The sequence below is a fragment of the Nycticebus coucang genome, chromosome 1 (assembly GCF_027406575.1).
Source record: "Nycticebus coucang isolate mNycCou1 chromosome 1, mNycCou1.pri, whole genome shotgun sequence".
NCBI classification, from domain to species: domain Eukaryota; kingdom Metazoa; phylum Chordata; class Mammalia; order Primates; family Lorisidae; genus Nycticebus; species Nycticebus coucang.
In genome coordinates, this window is record NC_069780.1 from 54,391,522 (window position 1) to 54,416,404 (window position 24,883).

The 24,883-nt window shown below is 39.8% G+C and overlaps 1 protein-coding gene and 1 pseudogene across 1 annotated transcript in view; both read left to right on the forward strand.

Moving 5' to 3' along the window:
* The window catches only part of LARP1B (La ribonucleoprotein 1B), a 157,216-nt gene that overhangs the window by 57,108 nt on the left and 75,225 nt on the right, over positions 1–24,883 (forward strand). The window lies entirely within an intron of this gene.
* LOC128577092 (suppressor of cytokine signaling 2-like) lies at positions 9,219–9,811 on the forward strand (annotated as a pseudogene).

Sequence of the window (24,883 nt, forward strand, 5' to 3'; positions counted from 1 at the left end):
AAGAGTAGAGGCATAGGTGGCACATTTCTAAAACTGATTGAAGCTATCTATGACAAACCCACAGCTAATATTTTACTGAATGGAGTAAAACTGAAAGCTTTTCCTCTTAGAACTGGAACCAGACAAGGTTGTCCTCTGTCACCTTTACTATTCAACATAGTGCTGGAAGTTCTAGCCAATACAATTAGGCAAGACAAGGAAATAAAGGGAATCCAAATGGGAGCAGAGGAGGTCAAACTCTCCCTCTTTGCTGATGACATGATCTTTTTTTTTTTGTAGAGACAGAGTCTCACTTTATGGCGCTGGGTAGAGTGCCGTGGCATCACACACTCTAGTTAGAGTTAGCAACCTCTAACTCCTGGGCTTAAGTGATTCTCTTGCCTCAGTCGCCCGAGTAGCTGGGACTACAGGCTCCCGCCACAACGCCTGGCTATTTTTTTTTTTTTTTGGTTGCAATTCAGCCGGGGCCGGGTTTGAACCCGCCACCCTCGGTATATGGGGCTGGCACCCTACCGACTGAGCCACAGGCGCCGCCCTGATGACATGATCTTATACTTAGAGAACCCCAAAGACTCAACCATAAGACTCCTAGAAGTCATCAAAAAATACAGTAATGTTTCAGGATATAAAATCAATGTCCACAAGTCAGTAGCCTTTGTATATGCCAATAACAGTCAAGATGAGAAGCTAATTAAGGACACAACTCCCTTCACCATAGTTTCAAAGAAAATGAAATACCCTTCACCATAGTTTCAAAGAAAATGAAATACCTAGGAATATACCTAACGAAGGAGGTGAAGGATCTCTATGAAGAAAATTATGAAATCCTCAGAAAGGAAATAGCAGAGGACATTAACAAATGGAAGAACATACCATGCTCATGGATGGGAAGAATCAACATTGTTAAAATGTCTATACTTCCCAAAGCAATCTACCTATTCAATGCCATTCCTATCAAAATACCAACATCGTACTTTCAAGATTTGGAAAAAACGATTCTGCGTTTTGTATGGAACCAGAAAAAAAAAATAGAAAAAAAAAAGCAGCTCACAAAATTAATAATCAGAGAAATGAGGAACCACATGTAAGTATAAGCAAAAGTAACAGACAGCAGAAACATACCTTAAAATAATTTATATAGTAGAATTATTAAACAATATGGAGTAAACTATGTTTACTATGTCTAAGAAAATAAAAATATGTCCAAATAAGAAAAAATTTTAAAGAATAACCATAGAAATTCTGGAAGTAAAAACAATTATGATTGAAATTAATAATTCAACCAATTGAAGGGATTAGTAACAGATTAGAAAAATTAGAGAATTAGTGAATTAGAAGACTGTTTATAAGAAATTGGTGAAAAGTTACCACAGAGAGACAGAATATATGAAAAAAGGGTGCAGAATGATATTCTACAATGTTTGCTATTGTTTTAGTAAGATTCAAATCGAGTTGTATAATTTAACATCAACTATGTTTTGTTTTGTTTTTTTGAGACAGAGTCACACTATGTTACCCTTGGTAGAGCTGTGGCATCACAGCTCACAGCAACCTCCAACTCTTGGGCTTAAGCGATTCTCTTGCCTCAACCTCCCAAGTAGCTGGGACTACAGGCGCCCGCCACAACACCCGGCTAATTTTTGGTTGCAGTTGTGTAGCTTGCCCGGGCCAGGTTCGAACCCACCACCCTTGGTATATGTGACTGGCACCATAACCACTGTGCTATAGGCACTGAGCCCATCAAGTATGTTTAAATATAAAGCTTTTTTTAAAAAAACGATAAGAATGAAGATAAGAATGAAAGAGGGCGGCGCCTGTGGCTCAGTGAGTAGGGCGCCGGCCCCATATGCCAAGGGTGGCGGGTTCAAACCCAGCCCCGGCCAAACTGCAACAGAAAAATAGCCGGGTGTTGGGCGGCGCCTGTGGCTCAGTGAGTAGGGCGTCGGCCCCATATGCCGAGGGTGGCGGGTTCAAACCCAGCCCCGGCCAAACTGCAACAGAAAAATAGCCGGGCGTTGTGGCGGGCGCCTGTGGTCCCAGCTGCTCGGGAGGCTGAGGCAAGAGAATCGCGTAAGCCCAAGAGTTAGAGGTTGCTGTGAGCTGTGTGACGCCACGGCACTCTGCCCGAGGGCGGTACAGTGAGACTCTATCTCTACAAAAAAAAAAAAAAAAAAAAAAAAAAAAAATAGCCGAGTGTTGTGGTGCGCTCCTATAGTCCCGGCTGCTTGGGAGGCTGAGGCAAGAGAATCGTGTAAGCCCAAGAGTTAGAGCTTGCTGTGAGCCGTGTGACGCCACGGCACTCTACCCGAAGGCGGTACAGTGAGACTCTGTCTCTACAAAAAAAAAAAAAAAGAATGAAAGAAAACAATACAGAATGCATGAAAGGTCTAAAATGTACACTTAATAGTCAGAGTACCAGGAGAAAGAAGAAGAATGGGGCAGAACCTATATATATATATATATATATATATATATATTTTTTTTTTTTTTTTTTGCAGTTTTTGGCCAGGGGCTGGGTTTGAACCTGCCACCTCCAGTATATGGGGCCAGCGCTCTACTCCTTTGAGCCACAAGCGCTGCCCCAGAACCAATATTTTTAGAAGCAATAATTAGGGTCTTTTCAGAATTGAGGAGATACCAAGAGTTGAGCCGCTGGGGGTAGGAGGGGAGAGATTACTTTCAAAGAAAGAAGGGTCACCAGACAGCTGACAGCCAACTTCCCAATAGTAACAGATGAAGCCAATAGATAGTGGAATGATAGTGTTAATGTGCCAAGGGAAAACAAAATATCTTTCAAGTGAAAGGGTAGAATCTGAGAAATTACCATAAGCAGCACCTCATTTAAGGAAGTCCTGAAGTTAGAAAGAAAGTGATTTTAGATACTGGAGATATAGCAGGGACTATAGAACAAAAAAATTGATAAATGTGTGAATAAACCTAAATGAATATTAACTCTATAAATAATAATTGTGTCTTGCAGATTTATATAACATTAACATAAACTAGGAGAGAGAGAGCAATAAATTAATCTAGTATTAAAAGGTACTTTTTATTTCAAATTAATATGAGGATATAAATTTTTAGGTTACATTATTCTCTCTTCCAAGGTAAAGTTCAAGTTGTAGTAGAGCCCTTCACCCAGGGGGCATGCCGAACACCCTCACCTTGTGCACATTAGGTGAGGTCTTGCCAATTGCCCTCTTCTCCCCTCCTTTGCCCTCCTCCCTCCCCTGCTAGATTATATTTGTGTTTTATCATTTGTGTGGGCATGTAATTGTTTATATATTGGATTCACATTAGTATTGAGGCATTAGATTTTTTTTTCCATTCTTTTTTTTTTTTTTTTATTGTTGGGGATTCATTGAGGGTACAATAAGCCAGGTTACACTGATTGCAATTGTTAGGTAAAGTCCCTCTTGCAATCATGTTTTGCCCCCATAAAGTGTGACACACACCAAGGCCCCACCCTTTTTTTCCATTCTTGAGATACTTCACTAAGAAAAATGTGTTTCTACTCCATCCAGGTAAACATAAAAGAAGTAAAGTCTCCATCTGTTCTTATGGCTGAATAGTATGAAAGGTAATTTTCATAACTAGAAAGAAGTATTGATTAATTTTAAAGTTATTAAAGTTTTCATTAAAAGAATACCTGTTTTAAAAAATTAGAGGACATGGGCTGGACACAGTGGCTCACACCTATAGTTCTAGCACTCTGGGAGGCCAAGATGGATAGATTGTTTGAGCGCAGGAGTTCGAGACCAGCCTGAGCAAGAGCGAGACCCTGTCCTAGCAGTCTGGGAGACTGAGGTAGTTGGATTGCTTGAGCTCATGAGTTTGAGACCAGCTTGAGCAAAAGCGAGACCCTGTCTCTACTAAAATAGAAAAACTGAGTCAGGAGGATCACTTGAGCCCAAGAGTTAGAGGTTGCTGTGAGCTACAATGATGCCATACATATAGATCAATGGAACAAAGTTGAAAGTCCAGAAATAAACACGTTTTTATTCTCAACTGATTTTCAAGAAAGGTGCCTAGACCATTCAATAAGGAAAGAGTCATTTCATCAAGTGGTTCTAGGTCAACTGGATATCCACAGGCAAAAGAATGAAGTTGGGTCCCACCCTACCTTGTATGTTAAACAAACAAAAAAAAAAAATCCTCAGCTCAGTGCCCATAGCTCAGTGGTTGGGGAGCCAGCCACATACACTGGGACTGGCAGGTTCAAACCTGGCCTGGGCCTGCTAAATGATAATGACAACTACAACAACAACAACAAAATAGCCAGGCATTGTGGCGGGTGCCTACAGTCCCAGCTACTTGGGAAGCTGAGGCAAAAGAATCCCTTAAGCCCAAGAGTTTGAGGTTGCTGTGAGCTGTGATGCTACGGTACTCTACCGAGGGTGACATATAAGACTGCCTCAGAAAAAAATATATATCCTCAAGGTGAATGAAATTTTTAAATGTAAGAGGAAAAACTATAAAACTCTTCTAAAAAAACATGGTATATAATCTTCATGACCTTGGATTTGACCGTAGTTTCTTATGATTCTAATAGCACAAGAGACTATCACTAGCCCAGGAAAAGATCAAAATTCAAAATTTGAAGTATGATTTCTAATGACTACTGAATGCCTAATGCTTTCATGCCATTTAAAGTTGAGTCATAAATCAAACCATCATAACTTAGGGATCATTTGTACAAAAGACACAATATAATTTGTTAGTATCCCAATAAACAGTTGTAAATCTAAAAAAATACATTACATACAGAGTCTTTATGAGGAATACTATAAAACTCTAATGAAAGAAATCAAGGAAGCACTAAATAAATGGAGAAACAGTCCATGTTCACAGATAAGAAGACTCAATAATGTCCATCTGTGAGTTTTTCCCAACATGATCCATAGATTCAATGCTATCCCAATCAAAATCCCAGCAAGTTATTTTGTGGGTATGTGGAGAAGCAAAACAAACAAACCAAACCCAGAATAGCCAGTACAATATTAATAGAGAAGCACAAATTTGGAGGACTGACACTACCCAACTCCAAAACTCAATATAAAACCATAGTAGAGAGCCCAGAAATAGACCTATACAAATACAGTCAACTGTTCTTTGACAAAGGAGTTAAGGCAATGTAATAGAGAAAAGATAGTCTTTTTAACAGAGGATGCTGGAACAACTAAATAGTCACACGTAAAATTACCTCCATACAGACTTAACCCCTTCACAAAAGGGGTTAAGTTAACTCAAAATGGATTATAGACCTAAATGTAAAACATAAAATTATAAAACTCCTAAAAGATAACTTAGGAGAAAATCTAGATGACCTTGGGTTTGGCATGACTTTCAGATACAGCATCAAAGCACAATCATGAAAAATAATTGATAAGCTGGACCTTATCAAAATAAAAAACTTCTGCTCTATGAGAGAGACTGCCAAGAGAATGAGAAGACAAACCAGTGGCTGGAAGAAAACATTTGGAAAAGACAAATCTAATAAAGGACTATTATCTGAAATATACAAAACCCCCTTAAAACTCAAAAATAAGGGCGGTGCCCTCGCTCACTCAGCAGGGCGCTGGCCACAGACACCAAGGATGGCGGCTTTGAACCCGGCCCCAGCCGGGTAAAGACAACAATGCAACTGTAACAACAACAACAAAATAGCTGGACATTGTGGTGGGCACCTGTAGTCCCAGCTACTTGGGAGGCTGAAACAAGAGAATTGCTTAAGCCCAAGAGTTTGAGGTTGCTGTGAGCTGTGACACCACAGCATTATACCCAGGGCAACAGCTTGAGATTCTATCTCAAAAAAAAAAAACAAAAAAAAAACTCAACAGTAAGAAAACACGAACAATATAGGTGGTTTCCAGGAGCTGAGGGCAGAGGGAAATGGGAAATTGTTGTTTAGTTGGTATAGGGTTTCAGTTTGCTAGATGAAAAATTTTGAAGATCTGTTGTGCAGCAGGGTAAATATACTTAACACGACTGAACTGCACATTTAAAATGGTTAAAGTGGTAAATTTTGTTATATTTTTTAACCAAATTAAAAAGAAAAATTATAAAATAGTGCTGAACTACCCACCCAGTTTAAAGAACATTAACCAAAAGGAAACTTTATATATTTATGTCTATGTTAGACAGAATAAACTTAAAAGGAGACCTGGAAATAGAAAGCATTCCTAGTGCTAAAATGCTTCATGTAATAATAAAAGATAAAGTTTATCAGGAAGGTATAGTTTAACATTTACTGTATTTAATATCAAAACTTCAAGTATGGCTGGGAACAGTGCCTCATGCCTGTAATCCTAGCACTCTGGGAGGCCAAGGCAGGTGGATTATCTCACAGGTTCGAGACCAGCCTGAGCAAGAGCAAGACCCAGTCTCTAAAAATAGCTGGGTGTCATGGTGGGCACCTGTAGTCCCAGGTACTTGGGAGGCTGAGATAAGAGAATCCCTTGATCCCAAGAATATGAGGTTGCTGTGAGCTATGATGCAATGGGACTCTATGGAGAGTGACAAAGTGAGACTCTGTCTCAAAAAAAAAAAAAGCCAACTTCAAGTTTATGATACAAAAATTGGTAGAACAAATCCAATTCTACTGAGTGATTTAATTTACTCCCAAAGTAAATAAGGCATAAGCAGCCAGTAAAATGTAGTTGCAAGTCTGGGTGTACTAGCTCACACTGTAATCTTTGGGAGGTACAAAGTACTTTGGGAGGCCAAAGCAGGAGGATCACATGAAGGCAAGAATGAGAGACCAGTCTGGGCAGCATAGTGACACCTTGTCTCTATTAAAAAAAAAAAAAAAAATTTAGAAACAACTTTGTGCCAAAGAATTGCAGAGCAGGGCTGGGCGGCGTGGCTCACACCTGTAATTCCATCACTTGAGAGGCCGAGTCAGGTAGATTGCCTGAGTTAACAGGTTCAAGACCTGACTGAGCACAAGTGAGACCCCGTCTCAATAGTTGGGCATTGGTCGGGGGGGGGGGCTATAGTCACAGCTTCTTGGGAAGCTGAGGCAAGAGAATCACTTAAACCTAGGAGTTTGAGGTTTCTGTGAACTATGACACCACAGCACTGTACCAAGGGTGACAATGTGAGACTCAGACTAATGTTCTTTTTGGCTATATCGATGGTATATTAAACTTACAGTGGTTTAGAAAGTGAATTTCAAAGCACTGATATTATACAAATCACATTAGTGGCAGTAAGCTAGTGATTAATAATAAAAATAAGTGAAAAACATGTTGAAAACAATGGTATACTTTAAAATAACTCATGGTTTAAAGAAATTAGTTGGATAAAAACAAAAAAAAAGAAATTAGTTGGAATTAGAAAACACAAATTGATACCTGAAGAGGTGCAGCTAAGGTGGTAGGCTTCAATACAAATATTAGGACAAACATTTGAATTTATGAATTGCCAGTTGGGAAATTATTAATATTGCCAATCACCAATATTAGCTGTATGAAAAGTTTCCTGACATTGGCTTTGGGTCAGCTGTTGCAGCACTGTGTGTATATATTTGGTTCTGTTCCATTTGTCTTCTCTCTTTTTTTTTTTTTTTTTTTTTTTTTGAGACAGAGTCTCACTTTGTCACCCTCGGTGGAGTGCCGTGGCATCACAGCTCAAAATCTAGGGCACAAGAAATCCTCTTGCCTCAGCCTCCCATGTAACTGGGATTATAGGCCCCTACCACAATGCCCAGCTGTTTTTTAGAGAGAGGGTCTCGCTCTTGCTTAGGCTGGTCTTGAAATCCTGAGCTCAGGCAATCCACCACCTTGGCCTTCCAGATTGTTAGGATTACAGGTATGAATTACCACACCTAGCCAGGATTTAGTTTTCTTTTGAGACAGAGTCTCAAGCTGTTGTCCTGGGTGCAGTGCTGTGGCATCATAGTTCATAGCAACCTCTAACTCTTGGGCTTAAGTGATCCTCTTGCCTCAGTTTTTCTATTTTTAGTAGAGATGGGGGTCTCGCTTTTGCTCAGGCTGGTCTCGAACTCATGAGCTCAAGCAATCCACCCGCCTCAGCCTCCCAGAGTGCTAGGATTATAGGTGTGAGCCACCATACCTAATTTTTTGAAAAGACTAAAATTATGAGGACAAAAAGAAGGAAAATGGATGTTTTGCCTGGAGTGAAATAGGGGATATGTTTACTGATTATACAGAAAATTTAACAGGTATTTTTAGACCAATCAATTTGAACTTTTTTTTTTTTTTTTTTTTTTTTTTTTGAGACAGTCTCACTTGGTCACCCTTGGTAGAGTGCTATGGTATTTTACCTTACAGCAACCTCAAACTCTTAGGCTCAGATAATCCTCCTGCCTCAGACTCCCAAGTAGCTGGGACTATAGGCACCCACCACAACACCTGGCTATTTTTTTTTTAGAGCAAGAGACTCACTCTTGCTCAGGCTGGTCTCGAACCTATAAATTCAGGCCATCCACCTGCCTCAGCCTCCCAAATTCTGAGATTACAGATGTGAGCCACTGTACCCAGCCTAAATTTGAACATTTATATGAGTACAGATTTCTAGAGAAATATATAACTTTTAAAAACTGAGTGGAAAAGAAAGTCTAAATAGTGCTGTTATAACCATTTTAAAAGTCTTCAGCAGAGCATGGTGGCCTGAGCTCAGGAATTCATGACCAGGCTGAGAAAGAGCAAGACCCTTTCTCTCAAATAAATAGCTGGGCATTGTGGTGGGTGCCTGTAGTTCCAGCTACTTGGGAGGCTGAGGAAGGAGGATCACTTGAGCCCATGAGTTTGAGTTGGTGTGAGCTATGATGCCATAGCACTCTACTTAGGGTGACAGATGAAACTCTGCCTCAAAAAAAAAAAAAAAATCAGACAGATGTTTAACTCTTGCCAAGTTTCACCGCTGCCGCGGCTGGCGGGCAAGACTTCCCAGAACCAGGAGCCCTCTTGGCAGCAGTTGTGCGTGCTGTGTGGGTCCCAGGCGCACAGCCTCAGGATCCCCAGCACTGGCAGCTTGGGCGCCTGCAGCAGGCGATCTGAGGGTGGCTTTGCTATCAGTCTGCCAGGACCTGGGGAAAAAGAACAGGCAGCTCCCTATCCCCTCCCCCTCTACCAGCATTTTGGGCACTCAGCAGCTCAGTTTTGGGGTTCCCATTGACTTCCAGGAAGGATGTGAGCCTTCCTCTGACCCCAGGTTGGGAAGTCTCCTGTCTTTGCCGCAGTGATATTTATCCCATGACTCTACAGTGCCTGGAGCCCTCCGGTAACTGCGTGGAAGGGACACAGAGCCAGTGGGGGACGGTGGGGTCAACGGACTAGCATGTCTGGTGAAGGCCCTATGGGAGCTCGGTCAAAGAGGATGGTACTGGGGGAGTATGACTGTTGGAATGAAGCCAAAGAGAATTTAAAACAGGCACCAGAAGGAACTTTCTTGATTAGAGATAGCTGGCATTCAGACTGCCTACTAACAATATCTGTTAAAACATCAGATGGACCAACTAATCTACGAATTGAATACTGAGAAGGGAAATTCAGATTGGACTCTATCATATGCATCAAGTCAAAGCTTAAGCAGTTTGACAGTGTGGTTCATCTGATTGACTACTATGTTCAAATGTGCAAGGATAAGTGGACGGGCCCAGAAGCCCCCCGAAACGTCACTGTTCACCTTTACCTGACCAGACCATTCTACACATCAGCCCCTTTTCTGCAGCATCTCTGTGGACTCACCATTAACAAATGTACCAGTACCATCTGGGATGGCCTTTACCAACAAGACTAAAAGATTACTTGGAAGAGAATAAATTCCAGGTATAAGTGTTTCTCTTTTTCTAAACATGCCTCACAGAGAGTATCTCCGAATGCAGCTATGTAAAAGAGAACCAAAACTTGTGTCTACTCTGGATAATTAATTACATGGAATCCTTTCTAAGAACAGCTAAAGTTGGGCGGCGCCTGTGGCTCAGTCGGCGCCGGCCCCATATACCGAGGGTGGCGGGTTCAAACCTGGCCCCGGCCAAACTGCAACAAAAAAATAGCCGGGTGTTGTGGCGGGCGCCTGTAGTCCCAGCTACTTGGGAGGCTGAGGCAAGAGAATCGCTTAAGCCCAGGAGTTGGAGGTTGCTGTGAGCTGTGTGATGCCATGGCACTCTACCTAGGGCCATAAAGTGAAACTCTGTCTCTACAAAAAAAAAAAAAGAACAGCTAAAGTCAATCTAATTTAAATGTGCAAAGAGGTAGCTAGGTATTTAAAGTGTCCCCCCACCCCCACTAAAATACTTTTTCACCTGGTGATGCTTCCCTTCCTAAATGTCCCAAGTCAAGGCTGAAGGAGCATTTTATCAGAATGCTCTGCCTTTCTGAGGTTCCTTTCCATTAGGTCAAAGGTCCAAGCTCCAGAAGTAAAGAGCTTCGCTAAAGAAGTGTAAGCACCAAGCTAACACAGGCTTAACTTAAATTTTACATGCCTGGTGATCAGAATCTACTTTAGGACATTTTATATTTTGCATTCTGATGTACCTAGGAGTTTTGTTAAACAGATCATTCGTGTTAGTATTTATCCTTCATTTTATGCAATTAACCAAATCAACCAAAAAAAAAAAAAAAAGCAAAATCCTGTATTTGTCTTTTTGCTACATGTATGAACTCTGTCCTGTGAATTAGTACTGTAGTAATCCATTTTAAGGGAGCCTTACTTCAGAAAAAATTTCAACCTGGTGCAAATGGAAAAGACTTTTTCTTTTCTTTTAAGGCTAAAGACAAGAATGTCATGCTACACAGATGCAACCCAATCCCTGTTAATAAAAAGCAATGTAGATATAGACATTTTACCCTTTGAAGTAACTGTGTCTCAACCTGTTGCCATTGATTTTTTGGAAAAGGCTTTAGATATTTCCAAGTTGTTCTTGAATTGTCTAACCATGGACATTAGCAGATGTTTCCCTTCTACCATCATGTAGAATACTTTGACTTATTTTCTTCCAGATGTAGGGGGATACCTGCCTATTTCCAGGAAGTAGAGCTAATAACTCTTTATTAAATGAGTAGTAGGTGGGGGGCAGAGAATACTTATTTTATGAGAAAATCATGTCTTTGGTACTTGAACTTTTTGTGAGTGAGAAGATGAGAAATTAGAATTCATGTGTGGCCAGGGCAGTGGCTCATGCCTATAATTCCAGCACTTTGGGAGGCTGAGGCAAGAAGATCACTTGAGGCCAGGTTTATGACCAGCCTGGGCAACATAGCGAAATATTATCTCTACAAAAAATAAAAAAATTAGCTGGGTGTAGTGGCACATGCCCTGTAGTCCTAGGTACTTGGAGGCTGAGATGGGAGGATCCCTTGAGCCTAGTAATTAGGGCCACTTCATTCCAACCTGGGTGACCTTGTTTCTACAAACCTAAAAAAACAAAAAACAAAAACATGGGAGCAAGAATGAGAGCCAAGCATTAGAGATAATCTAGGTATTTGCTAAAAAATTCTTGCAGTGGCCACGACATTCAACAGGTTTTTAAAAATTGGTGACCAAATTGTGTTCATTCTAGTAACATGAGCTAATTGTACATTATAACAATTAGTCAATGAAATTCACATTAACAGATTGAGGAAATATTGTGATCATTTGAGTAAGTGCAGAAAATGTGTTTGATAAAAGTCAATGTGTATACATGGCAAATGTTTTAGTAACATGGAGATAAGAGAATATCTTTAACTTCATAAAAGGTTTTGGTAAAATTTTCTACAAAGCGAATTTAGAGCATTCTGAAGGGTGAAATATTGTAAATGGTGAAATATTGAAGCTAATCTTTTATAATCAGGAATAAATTAAATACCCTCAATATCAAATTTGTTATCTTAGACTAGGAAGGGGAAAATAAAGGATAAGAAATGAAGAAGGAGAGATGTGAGGGTATGTGCCTGTAGACCAAGCTACTGGGGAGGCTGAGGCAGGAGGATCACTTGAGCCCAGGAGTTCCAATCCAATGTGGGCAGCACATCAAGATCCTGTCTTCTTTACAAAAAAAAAAAAAAATGAGGGCGGTGCCTGTAACTCAAAGGAGTAGGGCGCCGGCCCCATATACCGGAGGTGGTGGGTTCAAACCCGGCCCTGGCCAAAAAAAATGAGAAGAAGGAATAAAAACATATGAATATATAAATAGAAAATCCACAAGAATTTATATGAGTGGTAGAATTATTAAGTAATGCTTTCTAGATAATCATTTTTAAAAATCCAGAGTTTCTACATAGGAACAGATAATAAAGCTAACTTTTAAGAATTCATTTTCTAATAGTTTAAAACAATCAAGAACCTATGTGTTTTCTATGGCTGTCATAAAAAATTGTTATAAAATTTGGCAATTTAAAACAAGACAGTTTTATTTATGCAGATTAGAAATTCAGGTGAGCTCAGCTGGTTTCCGTGCTTCAAAGTCTCAAGAGGTTTAAATCAAAATTGTTGGATATACTGGGCTCTTACTGCAGCTTGTGTACAAGAATCATTTTCATTCAGATTACTTGCAAAATTCACTTCCTTTTGGTTAAGAGGAGGGCTGAAATCCCCCATTTCCTTTCACCTGTCAGCCTCCAGATAGTCTTTTTAGCTCCTTAAGGCCACCTGCTTTCTTTTTTCTTTTGAGATCAGAGTCTCACTATGTGGCTCTCAGTAGAGTGCTGTAGCATCACAGTTCACAGCAACCTCAAACTCTTGGGCTTAAGCGATTCTCTTGCTTCAGCCTCCCTAGTAGTTGGACTACAGTCACCCGCCACAACACCCAACTATTTTTTTGTTGCAGTTGTGATTGTTGTTTAGCAGGCCCGGGCTGGGTTCAAACCTGCCTGCCTCAGTGTATGTGGCCGGCACCCTACCCACTGAGCTACGGGGGCTGAGCGAAGGCCACCTGCATTTCGGGTGAAATTGAACTCTCAGTCTTTAAAGCAGTGTTTTTCAACCTTTTTATCTCATGGCACACTTGAACCTATAGTTAAACTTCTGTGGCACACTTAAATTATGTTGATCAAAAAAAAAAAAAAGAATATGCTTACTTTGAACTTCTTTCAAAAATAATTTAATGATCTTTAAAAATTTTCTTGGCACACCCAAGAACCTCTCATGGCTGTAGCACACTGGTTGAAAGCAAGAATATCAGGTTTCTTTTTGCCACATCGGGTAACATAATCATGTGTTATAGGGGTTAGGGGTTTGCACATGTGAGGGGCTGTTCTGCCTACTTTAGAACAGACTTTTAAAAGACTGCACCAAACCTTTAAGTAGAGTTTTATAACACTTAATGAAAAGATGCTAGTGAAGACATAAATAGGGAAGTACTAAAGTTTGTGTTTTGATGTTTTGTTTTTTTTTTTCTTTGCAGTTTTTGGCCGGGGCTGGGTTTGAACCCACTACCTTCGGCATATGGGGCCAGTGCCCTACTCCTTTGAGCCACAGGAACCCGCCCCAAGTTTGTGTTTTGAAAGATTCAATGTGGTAAAGGCAGTTATTCTCCCCCAAATTGATTCAAAAGTCAGTTAGATTGTAATAGTTTTTGTTTGTTTGTTTGTTTGTTTCTGACCTTGACATCAGAGTCTAGATTTATCCTGGCTGGGCTTGGTGCCTTACCTTTGTAATCCCAGCATTCTGGGAGACTGAGGTGGAAAGATCCCTTGAGGCCAGGAGTTAGAGATCAGCCTGGAAAACAAAGTGAGACCTATAGCTTTAAAGAACTGGTTCTGGGTGGCGTCTGTGGCTCAAGGAGTAGGGCGCCGGTCCCATATGCCGGAGGTGGCGGGTTCAAACCTAGCCCCGGCCAAAAAAAACCAAAAAAAAAAAAAAAAAGAACTGGTTCTTAGGTGGTCAAAGAATTGAAAGACACACCACTAACGAACACAGAGCCACAAAAACAGATTAGGACAGGCGACTATCCCTCATGAAAAGAGAGCCAGGAAAAAAAAAAACCTGCATGCCATCCTCACAGGCAATCCATCCACATTCATTCCAGGGAGGCACTTCAAGCCACACCAGGGCATACCCTGGCCAGAGGCTTTCAGTTGACATACCCCTTCTGAGCAGACAGGACAACTAGGATGAAATAAAGAGTACCTGCCATGTTAGAGTGTTCAGAGTTTGTTGAAAGACATACAAAAGTTCTATAAAAGTTAAGACAAGGCGAGCAAAACCCGCTGGCTGCCGGTATCTCCAGGGAGCCTGCAGACCGCGGAGACGTTCGCTACAGGGTCTTGGGACAATGAGGAAAATTATGTTTCACTGTGGTCCATTGGCGATTTTGGAAACTTGGACTCTGACGGAGGGTTTGAAGGAGACCATCAATTATTGTGTGATATCAAACACCATGGTGATGTAATGGATTTACAGTTTTTTGATCAGGAAAGAATTGCAGCTGCTTCATCAACAGGATGTGTAACAATTTTCCTTCACCATCCAAATAACCAGACTCTGTCAGTCAACCAGCAATGGACAACAGCTCACTACCACACAGGTCCAGGCAGTCCTTCCTATAGCAGCGCCCCATGTACAGGTATTGTGTGCGACAATCCAGAAATTGTCACAGTTGGAGAGGATGGTCGAATAAATCTCTTCAGAGCTGATCACAAGGAAGCTGTAAGAACTATAGACAATGCAGATAGCAGTACGCTCCATGCTGTAACCTTCCTTCGAACTCCTGAGATTCTTACAGTAAATTCATTGTAAGAATCTACTGTGAATAATAAAAAATAGCAAGGAGTTGTGGCAGGCGCCTATAATCCCACCTACTTGGGAGGCTGAAAAGCAAGAAGATCACTTGAGTCTAAGAGTTTCAGGCTTCAGTGAGCTATGATCAGACATTGCACTTTAGCATGGTGACTGAGTAAGACTGTGTCTCTAGCAAAAATACAAATTAAATATAAAATTTATATGGAAGTGTAATGGACAAGGAACTGAAGACACTTGTAAAGGCAAATTGACATATTTTCATAGTTTAAATATGCAAGATAAACTATAGAAATGTAATAGAAAAGCTTGGTGCCTGTAGCTCAATGGTTAGGGTGCCAGCCACATACACCAAGGCTGGCAGGTTCAAACCGGCCCAGGCCTGCTAAACAACAATGACAACAACAACAGAAATAGCCGGCTATTGTGGTGGGCACCTATAGTCCCAGCTACACAGGTGGCTGAAGAATAAGAATAAAGAGAATCACTTTAACCCAAGAGTCTGAGGTTGCTGTGAGCTGTGTTGCCACAGCACTCTACCAAGGGCGACATAATGAGACTCTGTCTCAAAAAAAAAAAGAAAAAGAAATGGAATAAAAAGTCCACAAATAGGCTGGGCATGATGCCTGTAATCCTAGCACTCTGGGAGGCTGAGGCAGATGGAGTATTCAAGCTTACGGGGTCAAGACCAGCCTGAACAAGAGTTAGACCTCATCTCTAAAAATAGCTGGGGGTTGTGTAGGCTCCTGTAGTCTTAGCTACTTGGGAGGCTGAGGCAAGAGAATCACTTGAGCCCAAGAGTTTGAGGTTGCTGTGAGCTATGATATCATAGCGCTCTACAAATGGCAACAAAGTGAGACTCTGTCTCCCCCCGCCCCCCAAAAGTCCACAAATAGTCTCATGCATATATGCACATTTATTCAATGACAGGCACAGTTAAATATCAATGAGGAAGGAGATGAATGAAATTATTTTTCACATGCAGTGCTAGAAAAGTTGTGTGGGAAAAATTGTAGACCTTACCTGTCAGGCAAATATCTATCCCACTGGAGGCAAAAATAGGAACCTATTAAGAGATAACAGTAAAATTTCTTCATGCTCTCAGGAAAGGATTTTTTTTTTAAAGGCTAGCTGAGAAGCAGTGGAAGTGGAGAAGGAACAATGGAATCTATGACTGGTTATGAACAATTAGTTTAAACACTACTACACTTGGACCACCCAAAAGATTTCTCAAGGACACAAAAAGGAAAATCTTAGAGGATAAAATTGATAAAATCAACACAAATAATTGTCACTACAACATTCAAAAGGTGTACTCATAGTTCACAAAGAAAAAGTGGTTTCCATTTCATGATTCAATATGTCTTGTAAAATAAATTCGTAATGAAGTACAGATTTTTTTTTTTTTTAAGAGATAAAGTTTTACTCTGTTGCCCTCCAGTAGTGCTAGGGCGTCACAGCTCACAGAACCTCTAGCTCTTGGGCTTAGGCAATTCTCTTGCCTCAGCCTCCCAGTAGCTGGGACTACAGGCGCCCACCACAACGCCCGGCTATGAAGTACAGATTAATAAAGAGATTCAGTAGAATTGAGATAGTGGATATCCCAGTTACCCTGGTCTGATAACTTCACATTGTATACAGGTATTAAAAAAGCACATGTACCCAACAAATATGTGTAAAAGAAAGCTTAAAAAACAAATCCCCAAACTGAAAACAGTCTAGGCATTAAGAATGTCTATAAGCTGAGTGCAATGGTGTATAACTGTAGTTTTAGCTACACAGGAGACTGAAGTGGTATGATCCCTTTAGTCTTTTGAGGTTATAGTAGTATACAGTGGTTGAACCTGTGAATGGCCACTGTCTATGAAACGGTAAGTGCTTGTAACTGTTCCAAAAAAAAAAAAAGAAATATGAAAGTAATATAAACAAGATTTACTAATCTGAGGGAGGAGGAATATATCAGTGCCAATGTTTAGGATATCATGGTGCCAATTACTAAGCTAGGAATCCTGGACCAACCAGGGTGTTAATTTTGTTTTAGGAGGAAGAGGAGCTAGAGAAGAGGATTTTGAATTGGGAAATAACAAATTCAGTTTGGGGCATGTTGGGTTTTGTTTTGTTTTGTTTTTAGACAGTCTCACTATGTCACCCTTGGTAGAGTGCTGTAGCATCACAGCTCACAGCGACCTCAAACTCTTGGGCTTAAGTGATTCTCTTGCCTCAGCCTCCCAAGTAGCTGGAACTAAGGCACCCACCACAATACCTGGCTATTTTTTTTGTTGTTGTCATTGTGGTTTAGCAGGCTCTGGCACGAACCCGCCAGCTCCAGTGCATGTGGCCAGCACCCTAACCATTGAACTATGGATGCCAAGCCAGGGGGCATGTTGATTTATAAGGAGTTTGGGACAAATGTGACAAAATATCCCAGGAGGCAATTGGATACATACATCATCTAATGTATGTATCTAATTCTAATGTATGTATCAAATTCTATTATTGAAAATCGGGATCAAGATCTACCCTGTTTCCCTGAAAATAAGACATCCTCCAAAAATAAGACCTACTTACAGGAAAGATAAGACGTCCCCTGAAAATAAGACCTAGCGCATCTTTGGGAGCACACCTTAAAATAAGACACTGTCTTATTTTCGGGGAAACAGGGTAGTCTAGAAATAAAGGTTTGGGATTCAAAAGCAGACAATGAGGAATGAAGCCCTGAGTAGATAATTGACTAGGGAGAAGAGTAAGAATATGGAGGTCTAAAGTCATAAGCCTAGGAATTGCTGGCATTCAAGGAACATGTTCTGCATGTAAATCTAAACATGTAAATCTAATTGAAAAATAATGGCTAGAGGGTGGCGCCTGTGGCTCAAAGGAGTAGGGCACCGGCCCCTTATACCAGAGGTGGTGGGTTTAAACCCAGCCCTGGCCAAAAACTGAAAAAAATAAAAATAAAAATAATTGCTAGAGAAGTAGGAAGAAAATCAAGAAAATGCAATATAATGGGAAGCCACAAATTTTCAAGAAGTGCAAAAGAAAGCAGTTTTGGAACTTTTCCCGGAATGCTTTGATCGTATAAGATCTGACAATTAAGTTTGAGAACTCATCCTAGAAAAAAATGCTTTGCCAACTTTTTTTTTTCCTACTTTCATTCTACTTACACCTTTATAAGAGGATTTCTTATAGACACCATATAACTTGGTGTTACTAAATATTAATGTTTTTTGCTCCCTTGTTGTTTTTTTTTTTTTTTTTTGTAGAGACAGGCTCACTGTACCACCCTCGGGTAGAGTGCCGTGGCGTCACACAGCTCACAGCAACCTCTAACTCTTGGGCTTACGCGATTCTCTTGCTTCAGCCTCCCGAGCAGCTGGGACTACAGGTGCCCGTCACAACACCCGGATATTTTTTTGCTGCAGTTTGGCTGGGGCCAGGTTTGAACCCGCCACCCTCGGCATATGGGGCCGGCACCCTATTCACTGAGCCACAGGCACCGCCCACCTCTGTTGTTCTTTTTGTGCTCTTCTGGGTTAATCTTATAACCTTACAGAAATAAAATTCTATTACCAATCCTTCCAGCCTCTGTGCTATTGTTATATCCTTTAATATATATTCTACATCCATTGTAAAATGTCATTTTTATTTTAAGTTGTCTGCTATCTTTTAAGAAATTTGTAAAAATAAAAAACATATTCTTTTTATATTTACCCTATTTATTTCTTTGTATAATCTAAATTTCTATCTGATATCATTTCCCTTTAATGCTGAAGATCATTTATTAAGGATCTCTTTTAGTGGAGGGCTGCCGGCAACAGGTCATCTTACCTCTTGTTTACCTGATAATGCCTTCATTTCACATGAATTTTTTTTTTTTTATTTTTGAGACAGAGTCTCTCTGTTGCCTTGCTTATAGAGTATAACGATGTCATCACAGCTCACTGCAACCTCAAACTCCTAGACTCAGGCAATCCTATTGCCTCTGCCTCTTGAGTAGTCGGGACTATAGGCTTGCCCCACCACACCCAGCTAATTTTTTCTATTTTTAGTAGGGCAGGGGATTTCACTGTTGCTCAGGCTGATTTTGAATTCCTGACCTCTACAGAGTCTCCCTGCTTTGGCCTCCCAGTGTGCTAGGTATTTCACCTTAATTTTTTAGTGAATCTTTACTAGATATAAAATATGGATTGACAGTTTTTCCTTTTGTCATTTTTAAGATGATATACTGGCCTTTATTATTTCTCTTCAGATGTTAGCCATTATTTGTATCTTTATTCCCTTGTATGTAATATGTCTTTTTTTCTCCTCTGGCTGCTTTTAAGATTTTCACTTTATCTTTGATTTTCAGAAAATCTTGAACCAGAAATTTGATTTTTTCATCAAATTTGGGAAAATTTTAGCCATTATTTATTGATATATATTTTTGTTCCTTACTAATTTTTTTACTTTGGGATTTAAATTTCATGTGTGTTATACTATTTGATAATGTTTCATAGATCCTTTGGGTCTGTTTTCTTAAATATTTACTTCTCTATGTTCTATAGATTGGACTGTGTTTATCAATCTGTCTTTAAGTTCACTAACTTTTGTCTACTATTTCCACTCTATTTTAAGCCCATCGAAGGATAAATTTTTCAATTCTATGATTTCCTTTCTTTATAGCACTTTTCTTCTGAGATTCCTTATCTATTCATACTCATTAGGCCATGTTTTCTTTCTATGTTTCTTCAAACATATTTATGATAATTGCCTTGAAGTCCTTGTTTTAAAAACTAACATTTGAGAGATATGGGGATAACAATTTCAATGTATTGACTACTTTTTTCTCTTGACTATTGGTTACATTTTCCTGTTTTTTTCCTCAACTAGTAACTTTTAAAATTTTACACTTGGCGTTATACGCTATAGAGATTATAGATCATGTCATCTTCTGAAGAATGCTGATTTTATTCTATAGATGGTGTAGGCTATATTTAGAATTGTATGGGATTAATTTTACTCTTTTTTAGGTCAGATCTGTGGAAAGTTTCTCTAATTTGACAGAACTTAACCTCTAAACTCCGTGTTCCCTTGAGATCTTGTCAGGTTTTGTGTTAGACTTTACTCATGAGTCTAAAGTAGGTCTTACTCTAGAGTATGGACCTATTTTATATCATGGCTTAATGTCTAAGGTTTACAAGAGCTCTCCATTTTCAAGTGAGCCTGTATGCTCAACATCCCCCCAGAATGACTGGACTTTTAGTATATATTTTCATCTTAACTCCATGGCAGCTGCTCTGGGATATGTCTCAGGTAGTCTTGTCCTAGACATACATAGATAGATAGCTATCTAGCTAGATAGCTAGTCCAGTCAAGGACTCACAGAGTTCTGACCTTTACTCCCTCCCCTGCATAGATCCTCTGTGCCACATATTCTACTGCTTCAGTTGCCCTAAACTCATAAGGTCCTGCCTTCTCAGCTCAGCAGTGCTTTGCCTGGGATGAGTCTTGCTGTGCCATGGTTAGGAAGTTATACCCAGAAAGAGAGTGGGAGTGATTATGGAGCCTACCTTATGAGCATCTCTTCTCTCAGCAGCAGTCTTAAATTAGCTGTTGTCCAATGCCTAAAAATAGTTGCTGCATATCCATTTTATGGTTATTTTCATTAGGAGGCACAGGCTGGTCTCAGTTAACTCCATCGTAGCCAGAAGCAAAAGACCATACTTATTACATCATAAAATTAAAAAGTCTGACATTATTACATCATGGCAAAGGAGTGGTGCAACAGGAACTTAGCACTGTTGATGTTAGATTAAATTGTTATAACTATATTTTAGTATTACTTATTAAAGTTGATCATTTATGCATCTTAGCAGCATCAGTTCCATATCCACATGTATATATGCATATACCTAACAGACATCAATTATATTCCTTGGGTATGTGTATATAGTATATATATCTTTCAGAGGGAAACTTATGAATGTATGTACTTTGAGGGCATATATAGAAATTGTTAAATCTAATAGACCCATCTTATGTCTAAAATAGTATAATGGATAAATTTTGTTTTTATATATCAAGATAACATAGTTGGCAGTTAAATAAATTAGTGGTAGATAAGGAAATAGGGATGATTTTAAAAAACAATGTCAATATAGATCAAATAAAAGCATAGCATAATGATGATACTGTTGAAACTGTGTGGCTAAATAAGACTCTGTTATAGTAATTCTAATTTTGCGTATGTTGGAAAAATTTCAAAATAAAAAAAAAATTTTTTTTTTTTTTTTTTGAGACAGTGTCACTTTGTTATCCTCAGTAGAGGCTATGGTGTCATAGTTCACAGCAACCTCAAATTCTTGGGATCAAGCAATCTTCTTGCCTCAGCCTCCCAAGTAGCTGACACTACAGGCATCTGCCACAATCAATGCCCAGCTATTTTTTAGAGACAGGGTCTCACTTTTGCTCAAGCTAGTCTCAAACTCCCGAGCTCAGGGAATCCACCTGCCTCAGCCTCCCAAAGTGCTAGGATTACAGGTGTGTGAGATACCACACCCAGACAAAATTAAAAAAATTTTAAAAGTTGTGTGAATGTTAGTCATAGAATATATGCAGTATGATTTTATTTATATAAGTTCAAAACCAAGAGAAATGAAATATATTGGTTAGGGATACTTTTAAAGATAATAAATGAAAGAACAGTTAGGAAATGATCTTTTGTTTGTTTTTGAGACAGAGTCTCACTCGTCACCCTTGGTAGAGTGCAGTGGCATCACAGCTCACAGCAACCTCAAACTCTTAAGTGATTCTCTTGCCTCAGTCTCCCAAGTAGCTGGAACTACAGGTGCCCACCACAACGCCTGGCCATTTTTTTGTTGCAGTTGTCATTGTTGTTTAGCTGCCCCGGGCAAGGTTCAAACCCGCCATCCTCAGTGCATATGGCCATCACTATAACCACTTTGCTATGGGCGCTGAGCTGAGAAAATGATCTTAATTGTTAGGAAATTATCTTAATCTGAAGTCAGTATAATGGTACCTCTGGAGAGGGAAGGGGAATGTTACTGGGAAGGGACAAACGAGATGCTTCTCAGGTATTGGCAGTGTTCTGTTAACCTAGATAGTGATAGCAGGTGCTGTTCACTGTACACATAGATTTTATATAAGATACTTCACAATAAAACAAAGTTATTTAAAAATAGCTAAAATTTTGGCATAATCAGAGGAAACATCCTAGAAAAGGGTAGACTTTGAAACTAGACCCTAAATAATAAATATTCTATATTACAGAACACCTGATCTAGGACTCACTGTTATGCTTAGTACTCCTGACACCTCCCTTCCCCCTACAAAAAATGAAAAGACCACAGAGGATAACTTCCAATGGAATACATTCTTCTTGACTACAGCCTTCAATCTTGTTCATTCATTCATTCATTTGTTCATTTAACACATTATTAGAGTCTTGTGAGGTGCCACACATAGTGATAGGCAATTGGTGTATAGTGTTAGTGATGGAGTTTCCAGTCCTCAGGTTGTTGTATCTTTGTCCTCTTTTTTGTTTTTTTGAGACAGAGCTGTCTCAACCTCCAATTCCTGGGCTCAAATGATTCTCCTGCCTCCGACTCCCAAGTAGCTTGACTACAGGCACCTGCCACAACGCCTGTCTATTTTTTGGTTGCAGCCATCATTGTTGTTTGGTGGGCCAAAGATAGATTCGAACCCACCAGCTCAGGTGTGTGTGGCTGGTGCTTAGCCGCTTGAGCCACAGGTGCTGAGCCTCTTGGTCCTCTTTGTTGAGCTGGGATTAGAGACCCCTCTTGTATATTTGGTTTAAAGGTGTGGCCTGGTTAGCCCCAAACAACTAGCTGCTGCTTTTTTGCCCTTTTTAACCTGGTTCTTTTTGCTCAAGTTTCTATGGCATCATCTTTTTTACCACTGCTAAGACAATGGTTGAAAAATTTGCCCCTTTATAACTTCATATGTAGAAAGATCATATTTATAAAATCTTCATATGTTTGAATTTTGAAGTACTTGAACAAATTTATGAAGATTCCAACTTGGTGGTTCTTTCTGTTCATGGTCATTTATCTCCTTAGAGGCTGATTTTTAAAATACATCTTTCAACTTTTAGTTGCTTCTTCTCTGTGCTTCTCTTTTTTTTTTTTTTTCGGTTTTTGCTGGGGCTGGTTTTGAACCCGCCACCTCCGGCATATGGTGCTGGCGCCCTACTTCTTTGAGCCACAGGCGCCACCCTGCTTCTCATTTTTTTTTAAACATGAAAGGATATGGTGGAACTATACTTTTTTGGGTACTTTACTTTTGAGTGGTCAGGACATTATCAAAATGTTTGGATCTTTTTGTGAGAGTTTTCTTTAAATGTGTTAACATTTTAGGTTTGATTATATTAATGAAAACATTCATTTAATTGAATAGCAGTATACATTCATTTGATTGAATGCTGTTTATTAATAATAAAAAATTGCTGATCCAGTATAATTGATGGAACCAGATTGGGAAGTGTCTTAAAAGATATATATATAGAAAGACTAGGTGTGTTTGGCTCATGCCTATAATCCTAGCATTCTGGGAGACCAAGGCAGGCAGATTATTTGAGCTCAGGAGTTTAAGACCAGCCTGAGCAAGAGTGAGAGCCCATCTCTAAAAAATAGCTGGGTGTTGTGGCAGCCGTCTGTAGTTCCAGCTACTTGGGAGGCTGAGGCAAGAGGATTGCTTTTGAGCCTTAGAGTTTAAGGTTGCTGTGAGCTGTGCTGCCACAGCACTCTACCAAGGGTGACAAAATGAGACTCTATCTCAAAAAAAAAAAAAAAGAAAGAAAAGAAAAGAGATATATAGAAATTTAAAATAAGGAACAATTTTAGTTTATTTATTTATTTTTATTAAATCATAGCTGTGTACATGATTTTAGTTTTTATAAAGAAAAATGGTATGATCAAAATAGTGATTTATGCTGGGCACGGTGGCTCACGCCTGTAATCCTAGCACTCTGGGAGGCCAGGGTGGGTGGATTGCCTGAGTTCACAGGTTTGAGACCAGCCTGAGCAAGAGCAAGACCCTTGTCTCTAAAAATAGCTGGGCATCGTGGTGGGCATCTGTAGTCTCAGCTGCTTGGGAGGCTGAGGCAAGAGCCCAATAGGCTTGAGCCCAAGAGTTGGAGGTTGCTGTGAGCCATGATGCTATAGCAGTCTACTGAGGGTGACAAAGTGAGATTCTGTCTCAAAAACAAAACAAACCAATAGTGATTTAATTAAGATTTACTTTAAATGAATTATTAGCCTAGGCCAGAGTAGGAAAGGACAGAAGTTGAATTAAAAACCCATTCATTTATAATAATCCAAGGGTGGGGTGGCACCTGTGGCTCAGGGGGTAGGGTGCCAGCCCCATATACTGAGGGTAGCAGGTTCGAACTCGGCCTTGGCCAAACTGCAACAACAACAACAATAAAAAAAAAATCCAGGCGTTGTGGTGGGCACTTGTAGTCCCAGCTACTTGGGAGGCTGAGGCAAGAGAATTGCCTAAGCCTAGGATTTGAAGGTTGCCGTGAGTTGTGACACCATGGCACTTTACCCAGGGTTTTAAAGTGAGACTCTCTCTCTTAAAATAATAATAATCATCATCATCCAAGGGTGAGATAAAGGGCTGAATAAAAGGGGTATCATTTATTTTCTTAACAAACAGTAACAACTGATAACATTTCAGGCTTTATATGAATGAAAAAATAACTAAATTGGGAAGGGATTTTATGTTTGTTTATTTATTTATTTTGAGACAGAGCAGCTGATCACTTGATATAATTTACACACTTAATGAATCACCCATTTCAAGTATAAAGTTCAATACTACAGCTTCAGGGATCACTTGTGTAGTTTGTTTGTTTCTTACCACAGAAGTTTTCCTCAAGGTGTAGGAGATGAAGAAAAGAAAAGAATGGAGAGAGCATGTGAATGAGAGAGAGACCATTGGAGGAAGTAAGCATAAAGTGAGAGAGGGTCAAAGGATGGAGAGAAGGAGGGAAACCAAGAAAGAGAAAATGACCAGACTTGCTGGCTCAAACCTATAGCCTAGCCCCCAGGAATGCTGAGATGAGTGGAGTTCTTGAATGCAGGGGTGCTGAGAATGTACTGAGCAAGTATCAGACCCTGTCTCTACTAAAGAGTGAAAAATTATCTAGACATTGCAACAGGCACCTATAATCCCAGTA